The sequence below is a fragment of the Megalops cyprinoides genome, chromosome 23 (assembly GCF_013368585.1).
Source record: "Megalops cyprinoides isolate fMegCyp1 chromosome 23, fMegCyp1.pri, whole genome shotgun sequence".
Taxonomy (NCBI): domain Eukaryota; kingdom Metazoa; phylum Chordata; class Actinopteri; order Elopiformes; family Megalopidae; genus Megalops; species Megalops cyprinoides.
In genome coordinates, this window is record NC_050605.1 from 16,465,252 (window position 1) to 16,479,115 (window position 13,864).

Here is a 13,864-nt window from a genome sequence, read left to right on the forward strand (position 1 = left end):
GCTGTGGTGGTGCTACTTTTCTGGCTGTAGAAATATGAGCTCTAGATATTAGATGTGTGCTCAATGCATCAAATTTTCTGTTTTTTTACTATTTTTAGTATTATTGGTACTATATTGTTATAAGACTGGGATATTTGAGTGTGAAAGAAAATATTGAGGTGTGGTGAAAGTAGAGGGGGAGGGGAGTTATTATAATCCGCAGAGTGAAGGGTTCAACAGTGGGAGAGGAATTTCTCAGCAAACACCCTCCCTTTGAAACACCCATTCATGAATTATTGCTTGAGCTATTTTTGCTTTGTGCAAAGGAAGACATGCAGTGACGTCCTCCGAGGGACATGCTTTAATGAAATTTTCAGAACCGGGGGAGAGTATCCCTGCGTCTGTACAAGGTTTGTCTCACACCGTCTTAAGATCAGGGGGAATTCGGCGTTCATGTTGGTGCAATGGAGGTATAATTGGCACCGTGTTTGCCTAAGAGACATTTTCCTTATAACACACAGAAATACTGAAGAAGAGCCGTTGATGCTTGGAAGAGCTGTCCTTTACCGGCTCGGAAAAATCAGTCCTTGGGAACTGCTGCTCTGTTCAGGTCAAATACCTTCACACACCATAATAAGTACTTAGCAAAAACCAGTGAAAACACCTGTCTATGTCTATGTCCCCCTGCATTGAGAACCAGAGGCAGTGAATCACAGAGAAGCATATGAGGGGGCATGGGTCAAACATCATAATCTCACAAAACATTCCATTTTCCATCACTGCATTAGACTCATGGACACAGACAAAATGTCCATTATATAAATCCTGCCCTTTTCTCTCACCTGATTACTGTAATTTGTCATGCTCGGAGCAGCATCTCATAATCCATTTGAGAGCTAAAGTATAGGGTTTTTTTTTTTTTACTGTACAGTGTTTCCATCTTACATTATTTCTTAGCTCTGTTTTTGAACTTTGGAGCACTTGCTTTGGGGAGCTATGTAGCTTTTCATAAAAATAAATTCATAAATTCATGCATAACAATATGCCATCAAGTGTACATCCTGTCTGCCTTCGATGGAATCCCTGCCTTGCACTAAGCAACACAGCAGTATATAACTCCCCCGCATCTGTCATGTGTTACATGATACACCACTATTAAAAAAGATAACCAGTCGCTTTGTGTCATAGCATACTGTCCCTGTAATGTACATTGGTAGCCGTGCATTTAATGCCAAGGTGAGATGCCAATACATTCATAATTCCCATCATGGTTTTAACCCTGCCAATATCATATTAGTTTCTGTTCTCAAAATAGAAAACATTTCCTTAAAAAATATTTCTGTCTACTCTCTTGGCTTATCATCACTGACGCAACTCTGCCTTCCAGCTAGAGTCAGTCTACACACGCTTTATTTTAACCAACTCTACCCTTAATGAACTTGGTAAGTGTATTTTTTTCATATGCTCTTTATGGCAGACTTCACTGACCACACAGCCTAAGACTTTTATATCTGCAGCTTGCAGCAGTAGGGAAAACGGTATTGGCTGGAGAGCTGAAGCTCTGATTCTCCTGCAGGGAGGAGCGGTGCAGCTTCTCTCTCGGTGCACACAGCTCACTTAGCGCGACTCGTCCAGGAAACGTGCGGTAGGGGAGTTTTATTAAGAACTGTTGTTTTTCATCCAAATGGGCAACTGTGTTCCATGGCTTCCAAGCCAGCAGTTTCCCATTCAGGGAACCGGTTCTTGGAATGATACGCAAGAGACAAACAGGACCCATGCAGACCTCATCACTTCTTGCGTCTCTGTACATTTGTGCCCCTCTGGTTTTCTCAGTCCAAAAAAAGAAGCATGCATTTATAAGATTGCCTGCTTTTCCACGGTGTGCATTTTACAGTTTTTTTAAAAACCACAGGAAGGACTGGTCTTGCCCACGGGCATCCACTTGGCTCCATAGACTGTCCCCCTAGGTATATTCAATATTGATCGCCGGGGAGAAACAAGCTACCACCACCCCCACAGTCAGACATATGCAGGCAGGAGGAGCTGTCAGTGGATAAATATAGCTGCCCAGCATCCCCAAGTGATCAGTAACTCCTTGTGAAAATCACCATGAGCCCATCTCTCTGTGGTGAGCTTCACAGTCCGAACGGCCATGGACTGCACTCCATTGCAGTCTTGTTGAGGACCGGGGCGTCTACATTAAAGTAACAACAGGAGGCCCTCTCTCATTAAATATGCAAACAAACACATGACCACAGAATGGAATCAGTGTCCTCCAGGAGGCTGGGTGCCCCTATCACGTTCGCTCAGATTCACGTATCACTTTGGCATCGTGTGGCCTGCTTGGGAGGAGGATGGGGGGGAGACCTAATTATGCGGTAACCTTTTCAGAAACCTAATCAGAATGCCACCTGTGTAGAAGACACCTGTGGTGAGGACAGCTTCTACAATGTTCATGAACCTCGCAGAAAGGAGAGCGGCGTGACCAATGGGGCGATTCTATACGTGTGGAACCCGCAAGTGTTACACGGTATAAACAACCGAAGATATTTATCATGGCAGCCATGATCCCAGGCGAAATGGGCTTCATTTCATTGGGACAAGAATATAGAGAGGATAAGATTGTTTCTCAGCATCTCGCCCCTCTCCCTCTCTCTCTAACTCTGTGATGGATGGTGCCTGCTGATGCTGCCGAGTTAAGGAATGCTAAGATCTGAGTGTCCTGCTTTGCATTCAGAAAGTGAGGCGGTGCTTCATCTTAGTTTCACTTTGTTGTGCCGTTATGAATCTGGCGAATGGCATTCGATTGCAGCTCTTTAAATAGCCGGGGAGAATGCATTGAAAAAAGCAGTTAAAAAAAAAAAAAAAAAAGAAAAAGCATTTAAGGTTTGGCATCTAAATGATGATTAATTCTAAGCTTGTTGGTCCATCAAGTGATTTCCGTAATCAACGCTCTTCAAGTGGAAAGATGTGCATTATCCTCCTTTATGTGTGTTCAGTTGGGGGGAGGGGGGAGGGGAGTTTTGGGGGGGTGGAGAGGGAGTGGATGAAACCAGGTAGTTGGACACAGCAGCCTTCACATCAAACAAACTCAGTTAAGAGTTAGAAATTTTCAGAGAAGCAATATCTTAGTTTGAAAAAGGGCAGGAGTCTTTTACACATTTTAAACTTCATGTTTACAGTGTCAGCCCCTGGCCATACATATCACACCTATTTTAATGCTCCTCTTTCTCTATTGCTCTTTCACCTTGTACAAATGTGTACATTTGTGGATCCGGCACCATTATCTAGCATTAATGCTGTCAGAAAATCAGCTGTCACAGAGGAAGATCAGCCTCAGCTGAAATAAATAAAACTTATGTATGCAGCACATACACATATACATGGGGTAGACAAAATAATGGAAACACCAAACAATACATGAATATTAACTAATAAGGAGTTTGGCAGCCCTTGGCCTTCAGAACAGCTTCAGTCCCTCTAGGACTGCTGTTATACAAGTTTTGGCCTGTTTTGAAGTGTGGGATATTGGACCATTCTTCAAGAAGGAAAGCCTCCAGCTCTTTGAGAGATGAAGGAGGGTCAGGAAACCACTCTTGAATCCATTTAAGCAGTGTGTATGGAGGCGTTATCGTCTCAAAATATGGCAACATCTTGAGGAAACACTGTTTTCTACATAGGGTGCTCCTGATCTCCTAAAACACCTTTGTATTCCTTGGCCATAATTCTACCATGCAGAGAAATAATCGGACCTAATGACTCCTACAAGATGGCTGCCCCTGCTACAATAGATCTACCACCATGTTTAACAGTTTGGAACAGGCAATGTGGGTTGAAGGCTTCTTGTGGCTTTCTACAGACATAAACCTGTCCAGATGCAGGGAAAAGAGTAAAAGACCACTCATCTGGCCATATTACCTTCCTCCACTGCTCAGAAGTCCAGGTTTTGTGTTCATTACACCGGGTAATACATTGGCCGTTGCAAGTGATTTGTGGATGGCAGCCCTACATGATTACACGATTGGCGTTTAGCAGACACTCTTATCCAGAGTGACTTACATAGGTTACAATTCCTACATGTTGTCCATTTATACAGCTGGATATTTTACTGAGGCAATTCTGGGTTAAGTACCTTGCCCAAGGGTACAACAACAGTGCTCCAGCAACCTTTCAGTTACGAGTCCGACTCCTAACCAATATACTACACTGCCACCATAACCATAAATATCACCCTTGTGAAGCTCACAATGTACAGTTTTTGTTGAGACGGGCTCACAGGGTTGTACATTCAGGTCTGTGGTAATTTTTTAAGGTCTTTGTTTTGTAGTTTTAGCAACTCTCCTGTTAAGAGTCCATCAATTTCTATTGGAGAGCTTCGACTACTGTTCCTCTTTCCTGATGCAGCTTTCTCTTGTTTGGCACATACCATCATGAATTTAGACAGTTCCCCTTGACACATTAAATAATTTTGCCATTTCTGTGACTGACACGCCTGCGATTGGGCTCCAACTTTTTTTTTATTTCGTCTACCCCCTGTATATGTATAAAATAAAAAATAATCTGTCAGCACTCTTTAAAACAGTATACCACCACCACCCACCCTCGCTCCACTAAATAAAGCAGAACTCAGCAAAATGTATCATTAAAAAAGAGAAGCGCTCTAAAGATGTACGTTCCTCTAATCTCAGGTGTTTATGGGGGGCGGGGGGGGGGGGGGGGGGGCAATCTGAGTCATTCAGAGCGGAGCAGAGGAGTAAACACAGGGCCGAGAGGAAAAAAGACCAGGGAAAGGCACACCTGGGGCTGGAGCGCAGGCCTGTCCCGAACAGGTAATTATAATCATGCAAATGAGCCCCATAACGCATCACTCCTGCACAAAGCGTATTCCTGTGGCTGTCTTAAGTGGAAGGCGCCAGCATGAGTAAAATTAGAGAGCGAAGAAGGAGAGACAGAAAGTATACTGTGCAATTAGAAGCAGAAAGGGATGCAGAGCGAAAAACGGCCAAATCACGCAGATCATGCACCCTGTAAATACCTGTATTCTTTATTTTCCCTGCCGCTCCTCTGCAATCTGCCCGGGAGGAGGGTGGAGGCAGAGAGACTCTAGGCAAGGGAAAGGGGGCAGGCAGCAGGTTTTGAATCAGGGCAGAATCGGGCTAATGGGATGAGCTGAAGGGCTTGGAGTGCTCTTTCTGAAGTAATTAACACCAGCAGAGGAGGAGGCTAAAGAGTAGCAGCCAGACATGGTGACAGTTTAGCAGCCAGAGGACCACTTTTGTGCTCAGTTAAGAGTCTCTGCCGTGCTGGAGCGTTATTTGATGTGCTAGGTGCTTTCAAGGAGATACTTTTGTGCGGGCGCACCAGGGAAAAAACACAGCAAAACAAATAAGCACAGAACATTCGTCTGAGATTGGACCCAGAGAGGATTTATTGGATGCCTCCATGCTGCTGACTTAATAGAAAATTATACAAGTTTACAGTAGTGGTCAAAAATAAACTGATGAAACCTGACAAGGATCTTGTGTTAATGTCAGATATCAAAGTTGTTTCTGTACCACAGACTGAGCTGAAAAACAGCTGCAAAAGGCGCATAGAGCTTTCCCACAGCCCTTGAGATGACATGAATATCACATTTCATGTAACAGTTCCAGCTTTTGGTCATTAGTAAATGACAACCAAAAGTGCAATGTAACCGCAGCTGAAAAAGAAGCAGTGAACAATGTATGAAAATGATTCTGTATTTGCTCTGCTGCCTTTTTGCCATGTGTCGGATAAGGTGCTGTTGCCTGGCATTGGTCTGGTCGAGACGCTTCTGCCAGCCTCCCCAAGCAACCAAGTTCTAATGAGCCCGTCTTTTATTAATTTAATTTAGCATGACCTGTACTTGGGGCCATACCTCCTCCATCTGCCATCAGTCTCTCAGCAGCTGGGTGATTAACCTGTGAGGGACTCTACAATATGTCAGAGTGATTGCAGCTGGGTCTACAGATTAATACTGCAGCAGTACCACGTCACACCCACCCCCCCCCCCACCCCACCCCATCGCTGCACACACACACACACACACACACACACAGGTTCACTTATGCCTGTGTGGCCCCTCACCCGGCGCAAACACGCACATGCAAGAAATCAACAGAAGTGTTTCTGGTTTATCTGCAGCACATCATCTGCAGTTTAATTCAGTGAAGGCCGTTTACAATGGTGCTTCTGTATCTAGACAAGACATTGCCTGCATTTCTGATGATGTTCCTCAATGCAGATGCTTCTTATCTTGTGATAGTTGTGTTTATCGCTTATGTGCCCTGGGATCCGCTGGTGTCTTATGGATGGTTACATTGTGGTGGAGCCAGCAGAGGGAATATTTATTTCAATGAGGTCACCCTGGAATAACAGAGTCAGCTAAGGTAATAACAATGTTAATTATATAATAAAGCAAATAATGCAAATACCGCTACCACTCATACTACTGCTATTACCACTACCACCACTACTACTACCACTAATAATAATAATAATAATAATAATAATAATAATATGTGCTTTCAATTGTGTATTTTTTTTATTAAAATTGAAAAAACACCCTTTCACAGTACAAAGGTAAAGGGATTTAGCACTCAAGTCCAAGGATAATTTTTATGGGGACTGCGTTGGATATTGTGCCATGCTGCCTGTACCCCCCCCCCCCCCAAAATAAAAACAAAAAATATGTTTTAGAGTAAAAAATTGTTTTCTGTGTGGCCATGTCGTCCTCCTACTTCCGCCTCCCTAAAAAACACAGTTCTGAGCACCTAGCAGGTAAAGCCTATCGATTCAGAGAGACAGCTGCAGGTAAATCATTTGAATCGTATAAAAGCACCAGTTCTTAAAAAAAATATATTGGACTTTCTTCAAAAGGTGGTTGAAGCTGAAGGTATTGTCTGCAGGAATGTAGTGATGGTCTTCCCTGTGCTTCCCTGGATTACATTTATGTATTTAATGCTAAAAATAGTTTTCAGGATACTTCCAATACTTGCTATTTGACTTCTGGACAGCATAAAGCTACTCTTTTTTGGATCAGAAGTTACAAATAGGATTTGGGACTATATACTTCATAAGAACTTCAAATTTTGTAGTTGGTGTTTATGACAGCACTGATAAATCTTAACTGGAAGTCTTTTAGAAAGTGTTATGATTTTTACTAGATTGATCACTGTGCAATTGCTTGCAACAAGCTTCGGAGGATATTACATCGTTGGAAAGTAACGTCTGTGTAGTTCTGTAACTGCAGTACAAATGACTGCAATACAAATAAAAGAGCTCTTAAAGTCAAAACAGTCCAATGTTTTTCTAGGTTTTTGATTCCAGTGTGAACTTATTATATTTTCCAAGCACGTTTCCTAATCTTATACAGCAAAAAACCCATGCTGAAGTGAGCAGAAATGTTTATTCAATTAATCTCATCCACCCCTTTCTGTCTCTCTCTCTCTCTCCATTTGCTTAAACTTTCAGTGAAAAATTGGAAAATTTTCATTCCTGCTGGAGTGAAAAGCTTTTCAAAATGCTTTGTTAATCCTCTCAGGCATTCTGTTTAACTCACTGCACGGTATATCTGGGGACAGACTCCATTTGTGCAGGAACGGAGGTTTTCACTGTGGTCATCAAATAAAATAAATGAGACAAATGATGATTTTTGTCAGACATCAGTCATGACTCTTTAACCTTTTAGTGTATGACAAAAGTTGGCATATACAATATCTGTTTTCTGCAGACATCACTGCAGCTATTAATAAAAGTTTTACGCAACACTCCTCATTTCATAACCTGAATGAAAGCAAAACAATAAAGACTTGAGTAGCCATTGCTGACAACCATACATTGGATTTTGTATTGAGGTCACCCTAACTACCGTGTGACAAAAACACTTCCTCAGAGGGGGCTACATCTGGGGTAAAACGTGGTGAAAAATAAAAGAACAAAGGGAGAAACATCCACCCATGAAAATTACAGCTTGCAGCTCACATCGCTCACGCGTCTGTTGGAGAGTGAGAAACGGTGATTTGAGCCAAATAACTTGTCACTTACTATCAGCAATCACATCCACAACGTGCTGCTGGAGGCCACTTTCAGGGACGGTGAGTGATGGACGACGGGCGCGAGTGGTCAGGGGGAGTGAGTGGTGCATGATGGGAGTGAGCACTGCATGATGGGTGTGAGTGGTGCATGATGGGACCGGGCACTGCGCGATTGGACCCAGCGATCAGGGGGGGATGAGAGGTCATGGGGACGGAATGGTGTGGTGATGAGGCTGAGTGGTGCATGCTGGGAGAAAGCTGTCCAAGCTGTCAGTTAGGGTAGAGACATTAAATAGGAGATTGTCTGCTCTGTGTCCCTCCATATTTGGGAGGATCCAAAATATCAGCAGTGCCTATTCACAGACATTAGGATATTCAGGTTATCCTTCAGGTGGGCAGAGGAGTTTGTTGCCCAGAGGATTCCTAAGATGGAACCTGGGGGTTTGGTTCACTTTGGTTCCCTGATTAAATCATATAACTACTACTATTAATACAAGTGCTACTGTACTATAGCTAATTAACTTAATGAATCCATTATTACTTAAATTCCATGCCCTCACAGAGTATTCAGAAAATGATGATGAGGAGAGAAATGGTGTGACAGCAGTCCAAATGCAAGTCATAGAACAGAGAAATAGTTGTCACTTTATTCATTAGCATAGTATCTTCCAGCCCACCAAAATTTACTCACTCACGTACTCCTTCACCCACTCTCACTTATTCACTCACAAACCCATTCACTCACTCCTCATTCACTCTGTCACTTACTCTCACTCACCTACCCACTCATTCCTCACTCTCTCTCAGCCACTGTCCCTCAATCATTCAACAGCTCACTGAACAACTCACTCACTCACGCACTCTTACTCATTAACTCTTTTGCTCAACAACTTGCTCACCCACTCACAAACATACTCACTGACTCAACAACTCACTCGCTCACTCCCTCGCCCTTCTTTAGTCGCAGTACCTGCTGCCTGACCCCTAGGGGGAGCCAGACACTGAAGTCAAAGAGAGTAGCGGCCCACCCACAGCTGTGCACTTACTCACAATCAGCTCTTTCAGAAGCAGCGATAATGTCAGAATATAAATGGATCCAGCTGTGAACTGAGAACTGAGGGACTGTTACAGGGGTTTCAGATTGTTGTGGTCTAGATTTTGTTTCGTTTTACTTAATTTCAACACTCAAGGTATGGACACCATATCATCCACCCTAACTCTACCTCCTGTGTCAAAATTCCTTTGGGCTACCCTACACAGGTTGTGCATGACTTGCAGTCAGTTTCAGTGATGCTCCTCGGGTACTTTTATGTGCAATAGTGAACACACATGTTGGGGAAGATTTACGGCCTGCAGTATGTGTTCACGCTAAAGCACAGGTGAGTGTGTGGAAGCACATGGCGTAGAACAATGTGCTCAAGACAAGGAGGCCTGTCGAGTTCTTCCCAACTCCAGAGGACATTTCAGGTGCTAAACAGGATTACACACTGCAGCTGGTCATGGATTTTACAACCTCATTCCTCAAAAGAGACAGCAAGATTACCATAATGCAGCCATGCATGCATAACTTTGCCGGAATAAATCACATGAATTATCATCCAGTGATAGTGTATGTCAGTGTCAACAACCGCTGTGGTGTGTCACATTATCCTGTGGCACAGATGGAACAAGACCTTTAAAGCTTCAAATATAAAGCATCCTCGCACCACCAAATGCCAAAAAAGCAAAGGAGAATAAAGAAGCAGTGAAAAATGGCTTTGTTCCAATATCCAGCTCTAATGAAATTCAGTGAGCACAACAGTGATCACCAACAGTCTGTAACTTGCCATGCAAAAGGCTTAACCGGTATTAGATGGCAGAGGGAAATGACTTATGTAGAGCCTGAACTTCAAAGTGACCAGGGCTCGAATTGCCTTGCAAGAGTGAAGTGGTATTTTGCTCAGCTTTGTCAGAGTCGACTAAGGTGAGCGCGACTGCAATGCAAGAACTTATTACATGCCACAGAATGGACAATGCCATAACTAACCTTTAATTTTCCACACAGTATACAGTGTGTTTTTTTTTAATCCACCTCATGAATATATTTCTCAATCTATATTTTTATTCATATCTTAAAAAGGTATCTCTGAGAGGGAGGAAACCATGAGGCAAAAATTCAATACATTCTGTCATCAAAAATTTCAAAATGGTTCAGCTGCAGGACCAGATGCTACTTTCCTCTGTCGTTATTTATTTTTCTTTATCTAAGAGTAATTTCAAAAACACTTCCCTCTCGTTTTCAGTTTTTGATTGAGCGCATATGCGACATCGCAGAATTTCACCAGTTAAATCTATCTGAGAGCCTGAACAGAATTATGTCAGCCAGAGTGTCCTGGAATGTCATTTAAAGTACTTTTCCAAGCCTTGAGCAACAACCACAGAACCACTCTGCTATACATAAACATAGGGGGAATCAAATCACATGGACCCTTTGAAATCTTTTTTTGGGAAATGAGGTAAGGTTTTGGACAAGGATGGAAGGGTGGGATCATTCTTCCATGACTGTTCTCCGTGCTTCAGGTTTCACCGACCACAACCACGCTGTCATGTACACGAGCTGCCCGTCACGGTCCAGGTCACCAATCATGAGATAGTTGCATTTGACAACCGTCACACTAGATAGACTAAAAGGTACTATTCCCTCACAGTCAAGGGAGATTACCTGTCAATGCGCTTATCTGACAGAGTCTGAAGGGCAGCGAGCGGCCACAGCTGACCAAAGCTCAGCGAAGCGCTTGGGGTTGACCAGGACAGCTAACCGAACCCAGCCCCATCTGCAACATCCAGAGAGCTGGCAGGAGTGGAGACTGGAGAAGCGAAAGGGCTTTTGATTTCCTGGAGGTGACAGGTAAGAGCGTTCGCGGTCTGATAAAGAGAAATTGACCCAATTACAACACGCTACCCCTGGGTGCACACAGGAGATATTTCCACTTCAGGTGCACACGCCTCAGCGTGGAGTGCACCAGAGATGACATGGCGAGGGCTCCACTTTAATACTGCACACCTTCACTTTTAATTAGGAGGCGAGGGAGGGGCTTAACAGGGGAAACGGATAGCCACACTGGAACTGAAGACATGGGAGCAAAGTTGCGTTGCTGAGGAAAAGTTCTGATGGCCTCTCAGAAAACACTTTTCTAAAATTGATGAGAAGCCTGCTACCTTTACCTTTAGGTGATCAGTCAAGGCACCTTTTTAGAAAAAAGCCATTCGACGGTAGAAGCACACAGATGACTTCACGCCCCTTAAGGCGTAAAAGAAGAGGGCAAGCAAGTCGAGATAAACGGCGAAATGTCAACAAGTTTGTGACGTTATTTATCATTTAACAAAGATATGTGCATCTTAAGAATTGCTTAAAAAAAATCTTGATAGTTTTTTTGTCTATTCTAACAAAAGGAGTCAGGGGAGATTTATATTTTATTGATAATGGGGGTCACTGGATTGCCACTGAGGCATTATTTCATAAAATTGAAATATGGATGTGCTATACAATTGCATCTGTTGGGAAATATGTATTGTATATTTGCAGGCCAGATCCCTTAGCTGTTTAGTCCATCAAGAGTCCTAAAGAGGGCATATGAATGTGCTGTTTTGTTCTGAGCACACCCTGTGTGAAGGGTATGGGATCCTGCTCCACATTCACTGTCTGCTACTCATACGCTACTCAAAAACATTGACACACTAGACTAGTCATTTTAATTTAAGATGAGAGCATAATAATTTCAAGTATATACATAAAAATGATTTTCTTTTTGAGTTCTACGTACATGAATCTCTGTTGTGTTTTTGTTGGTGGTATTAGTAGTCATGGTGTTAGCAACAAGAGTGGAAGACTGGCGTGACTCAACAGCAGGCAGCTACAGTAATGATCTTTCTGCCTCTCCATTAAGGCATTGTGATAGCCCTTGCGACACGATACAGCCATAACCTTTAAAAGCATCATCAATTCGTTTGATTATTAATGGACAGCCATAAACATACATTAAAGCATGCATGAGTGAACCACCGTTCACTGCTACTTCCCAACGTAACCATCTAACAAAGATAAACATAGATGTGTTATATATTGGTAAGCCTGGCAGAGAAATGTGTCTAGGTTACGGACACATTCATATGAAACTTGGGAAAAATGTGTACCTTTGGGATGGGGAGGAAATTATTAGGTTTTAGGGCTGCTATACAACAACATTTAGGGGTGAAGGAGGCACCAAGTGCCACTCTAATTTTAGTCCTGAAGCGTATGTAGTGTGTTCCTACAGGCACTGGGTACAAGGGTAAACCAGGCCATGTGCGTTGCCTGGGTTTTCGAAGGGGGGATGATAAAGGAATCTCATTACCTTCATCTTTATTCTCAAAGCAAGCAGGATTGAATTTCCTCCAAATGGTGATTTTTATAGCTCCTTTTGCCTTTGGCCAGATTGGTTTTTTCCTCAGGAGTGTTTATTTCATGTAATGATGGTGCTACAAGCCGCTTTGTCACCTTCAATATTTCACCTAGGGAACTGGGGTGGTGGGGCCAGCGGGAGGGGTGCACAGGCAGGCTGAGGAGGGGCTGAGCTGGAAATTCATCTCCTTGACTCTACACACTCTTTGACGCCTCAGATTTATTACATCTGATTGGCTCGTTTCACTTTCGCCCCTTTTTTCACTTACTCTGGTTTAAATGATATGTGTGTCGGCTGACATGTTGTTTCTTTGTTATAACCACGTAAAAACAAGGGAACAGGAAGTAGCTATACAGGGTAACTTCCCCCTTGTCTTCTCCAAAAAGCAGTGAACTGTTCCTCATCACTTAGTTATTATCCATAATGCACTACAATGCCACCAGATTCCTCCCTCTGAGGGCTTAGTCCTCCTTCCTTTCGTCTTTCATTTGTTGCTGAGTAAAACAAAAATGAGGATTTCTTTGGTTTGATTATTTTTCTGCTGCTCTAGGTTTTCATATGTCTTCTGTATACCCTTATTCCATTTGAATCACACTTGCTCAGCGGGTAAAATGACCTCTGAGGGTATTTCAATCTCTGTAAGCTGGTAATTCAGTGGTGATTTGTCAATGGTGCTTTGAGACCTGTCAATCATTGGTGCTGACCTCCTGGCAGTAGCCCCTCCCCCTCTGCTGCTGGAATTAATAGGTGGAGGTCACATAGCATTTTCCACAGGAACCTTCATATAATCTGAAAGGCAAGAGCCATTTAATGTGCAGATTTATTCACATTCACAGAATAGCATGTTGCCTTTACACCATTTTTCTATCATTGATTACCCCATATTTACCAGCATTTTGTGCTGAAAGAATTCAAATGCGTGAGTAGTACCTGCTCGTGTTTAGAGAAGTGTGAGTTTGACTGTTTTTCCCTTTTTTTGTGAAAGGCACAAATTCAAACATCAAATTCAATAATAAATTGCTTCCAAATTACTGGGTGTTGGGAAGCTCAGCTTCAGTTCTTCATCCGTTCAGAAGCAGCTGTTTGCTCTTGACACAGCTGAACTAAATGGTCGACTGGCCGGTATCTGCTGTGGTGTTATCCCTGGGCTTCCTCCTCTCAACGATGCAGGAGAAAAGAACAGGAACTGCTGTCAAGGAAAGTACTGACTGCAGGGAAAGACGGTCCTCAGTATGGGATTTGTTAAAGACATAGGAACATAGGACGTGTGATCGTGCAAACAAGCCATTCAGTCCATATAAGTCATCATTTTGCCCATGGACTGCACTCTGTCTCACAGTGTGCCATGGCTGGTCTGTAAAGGTCTCTGCCTGCCCTCCTGGTGAGCTATTCCACCAGGTATTATTGAAG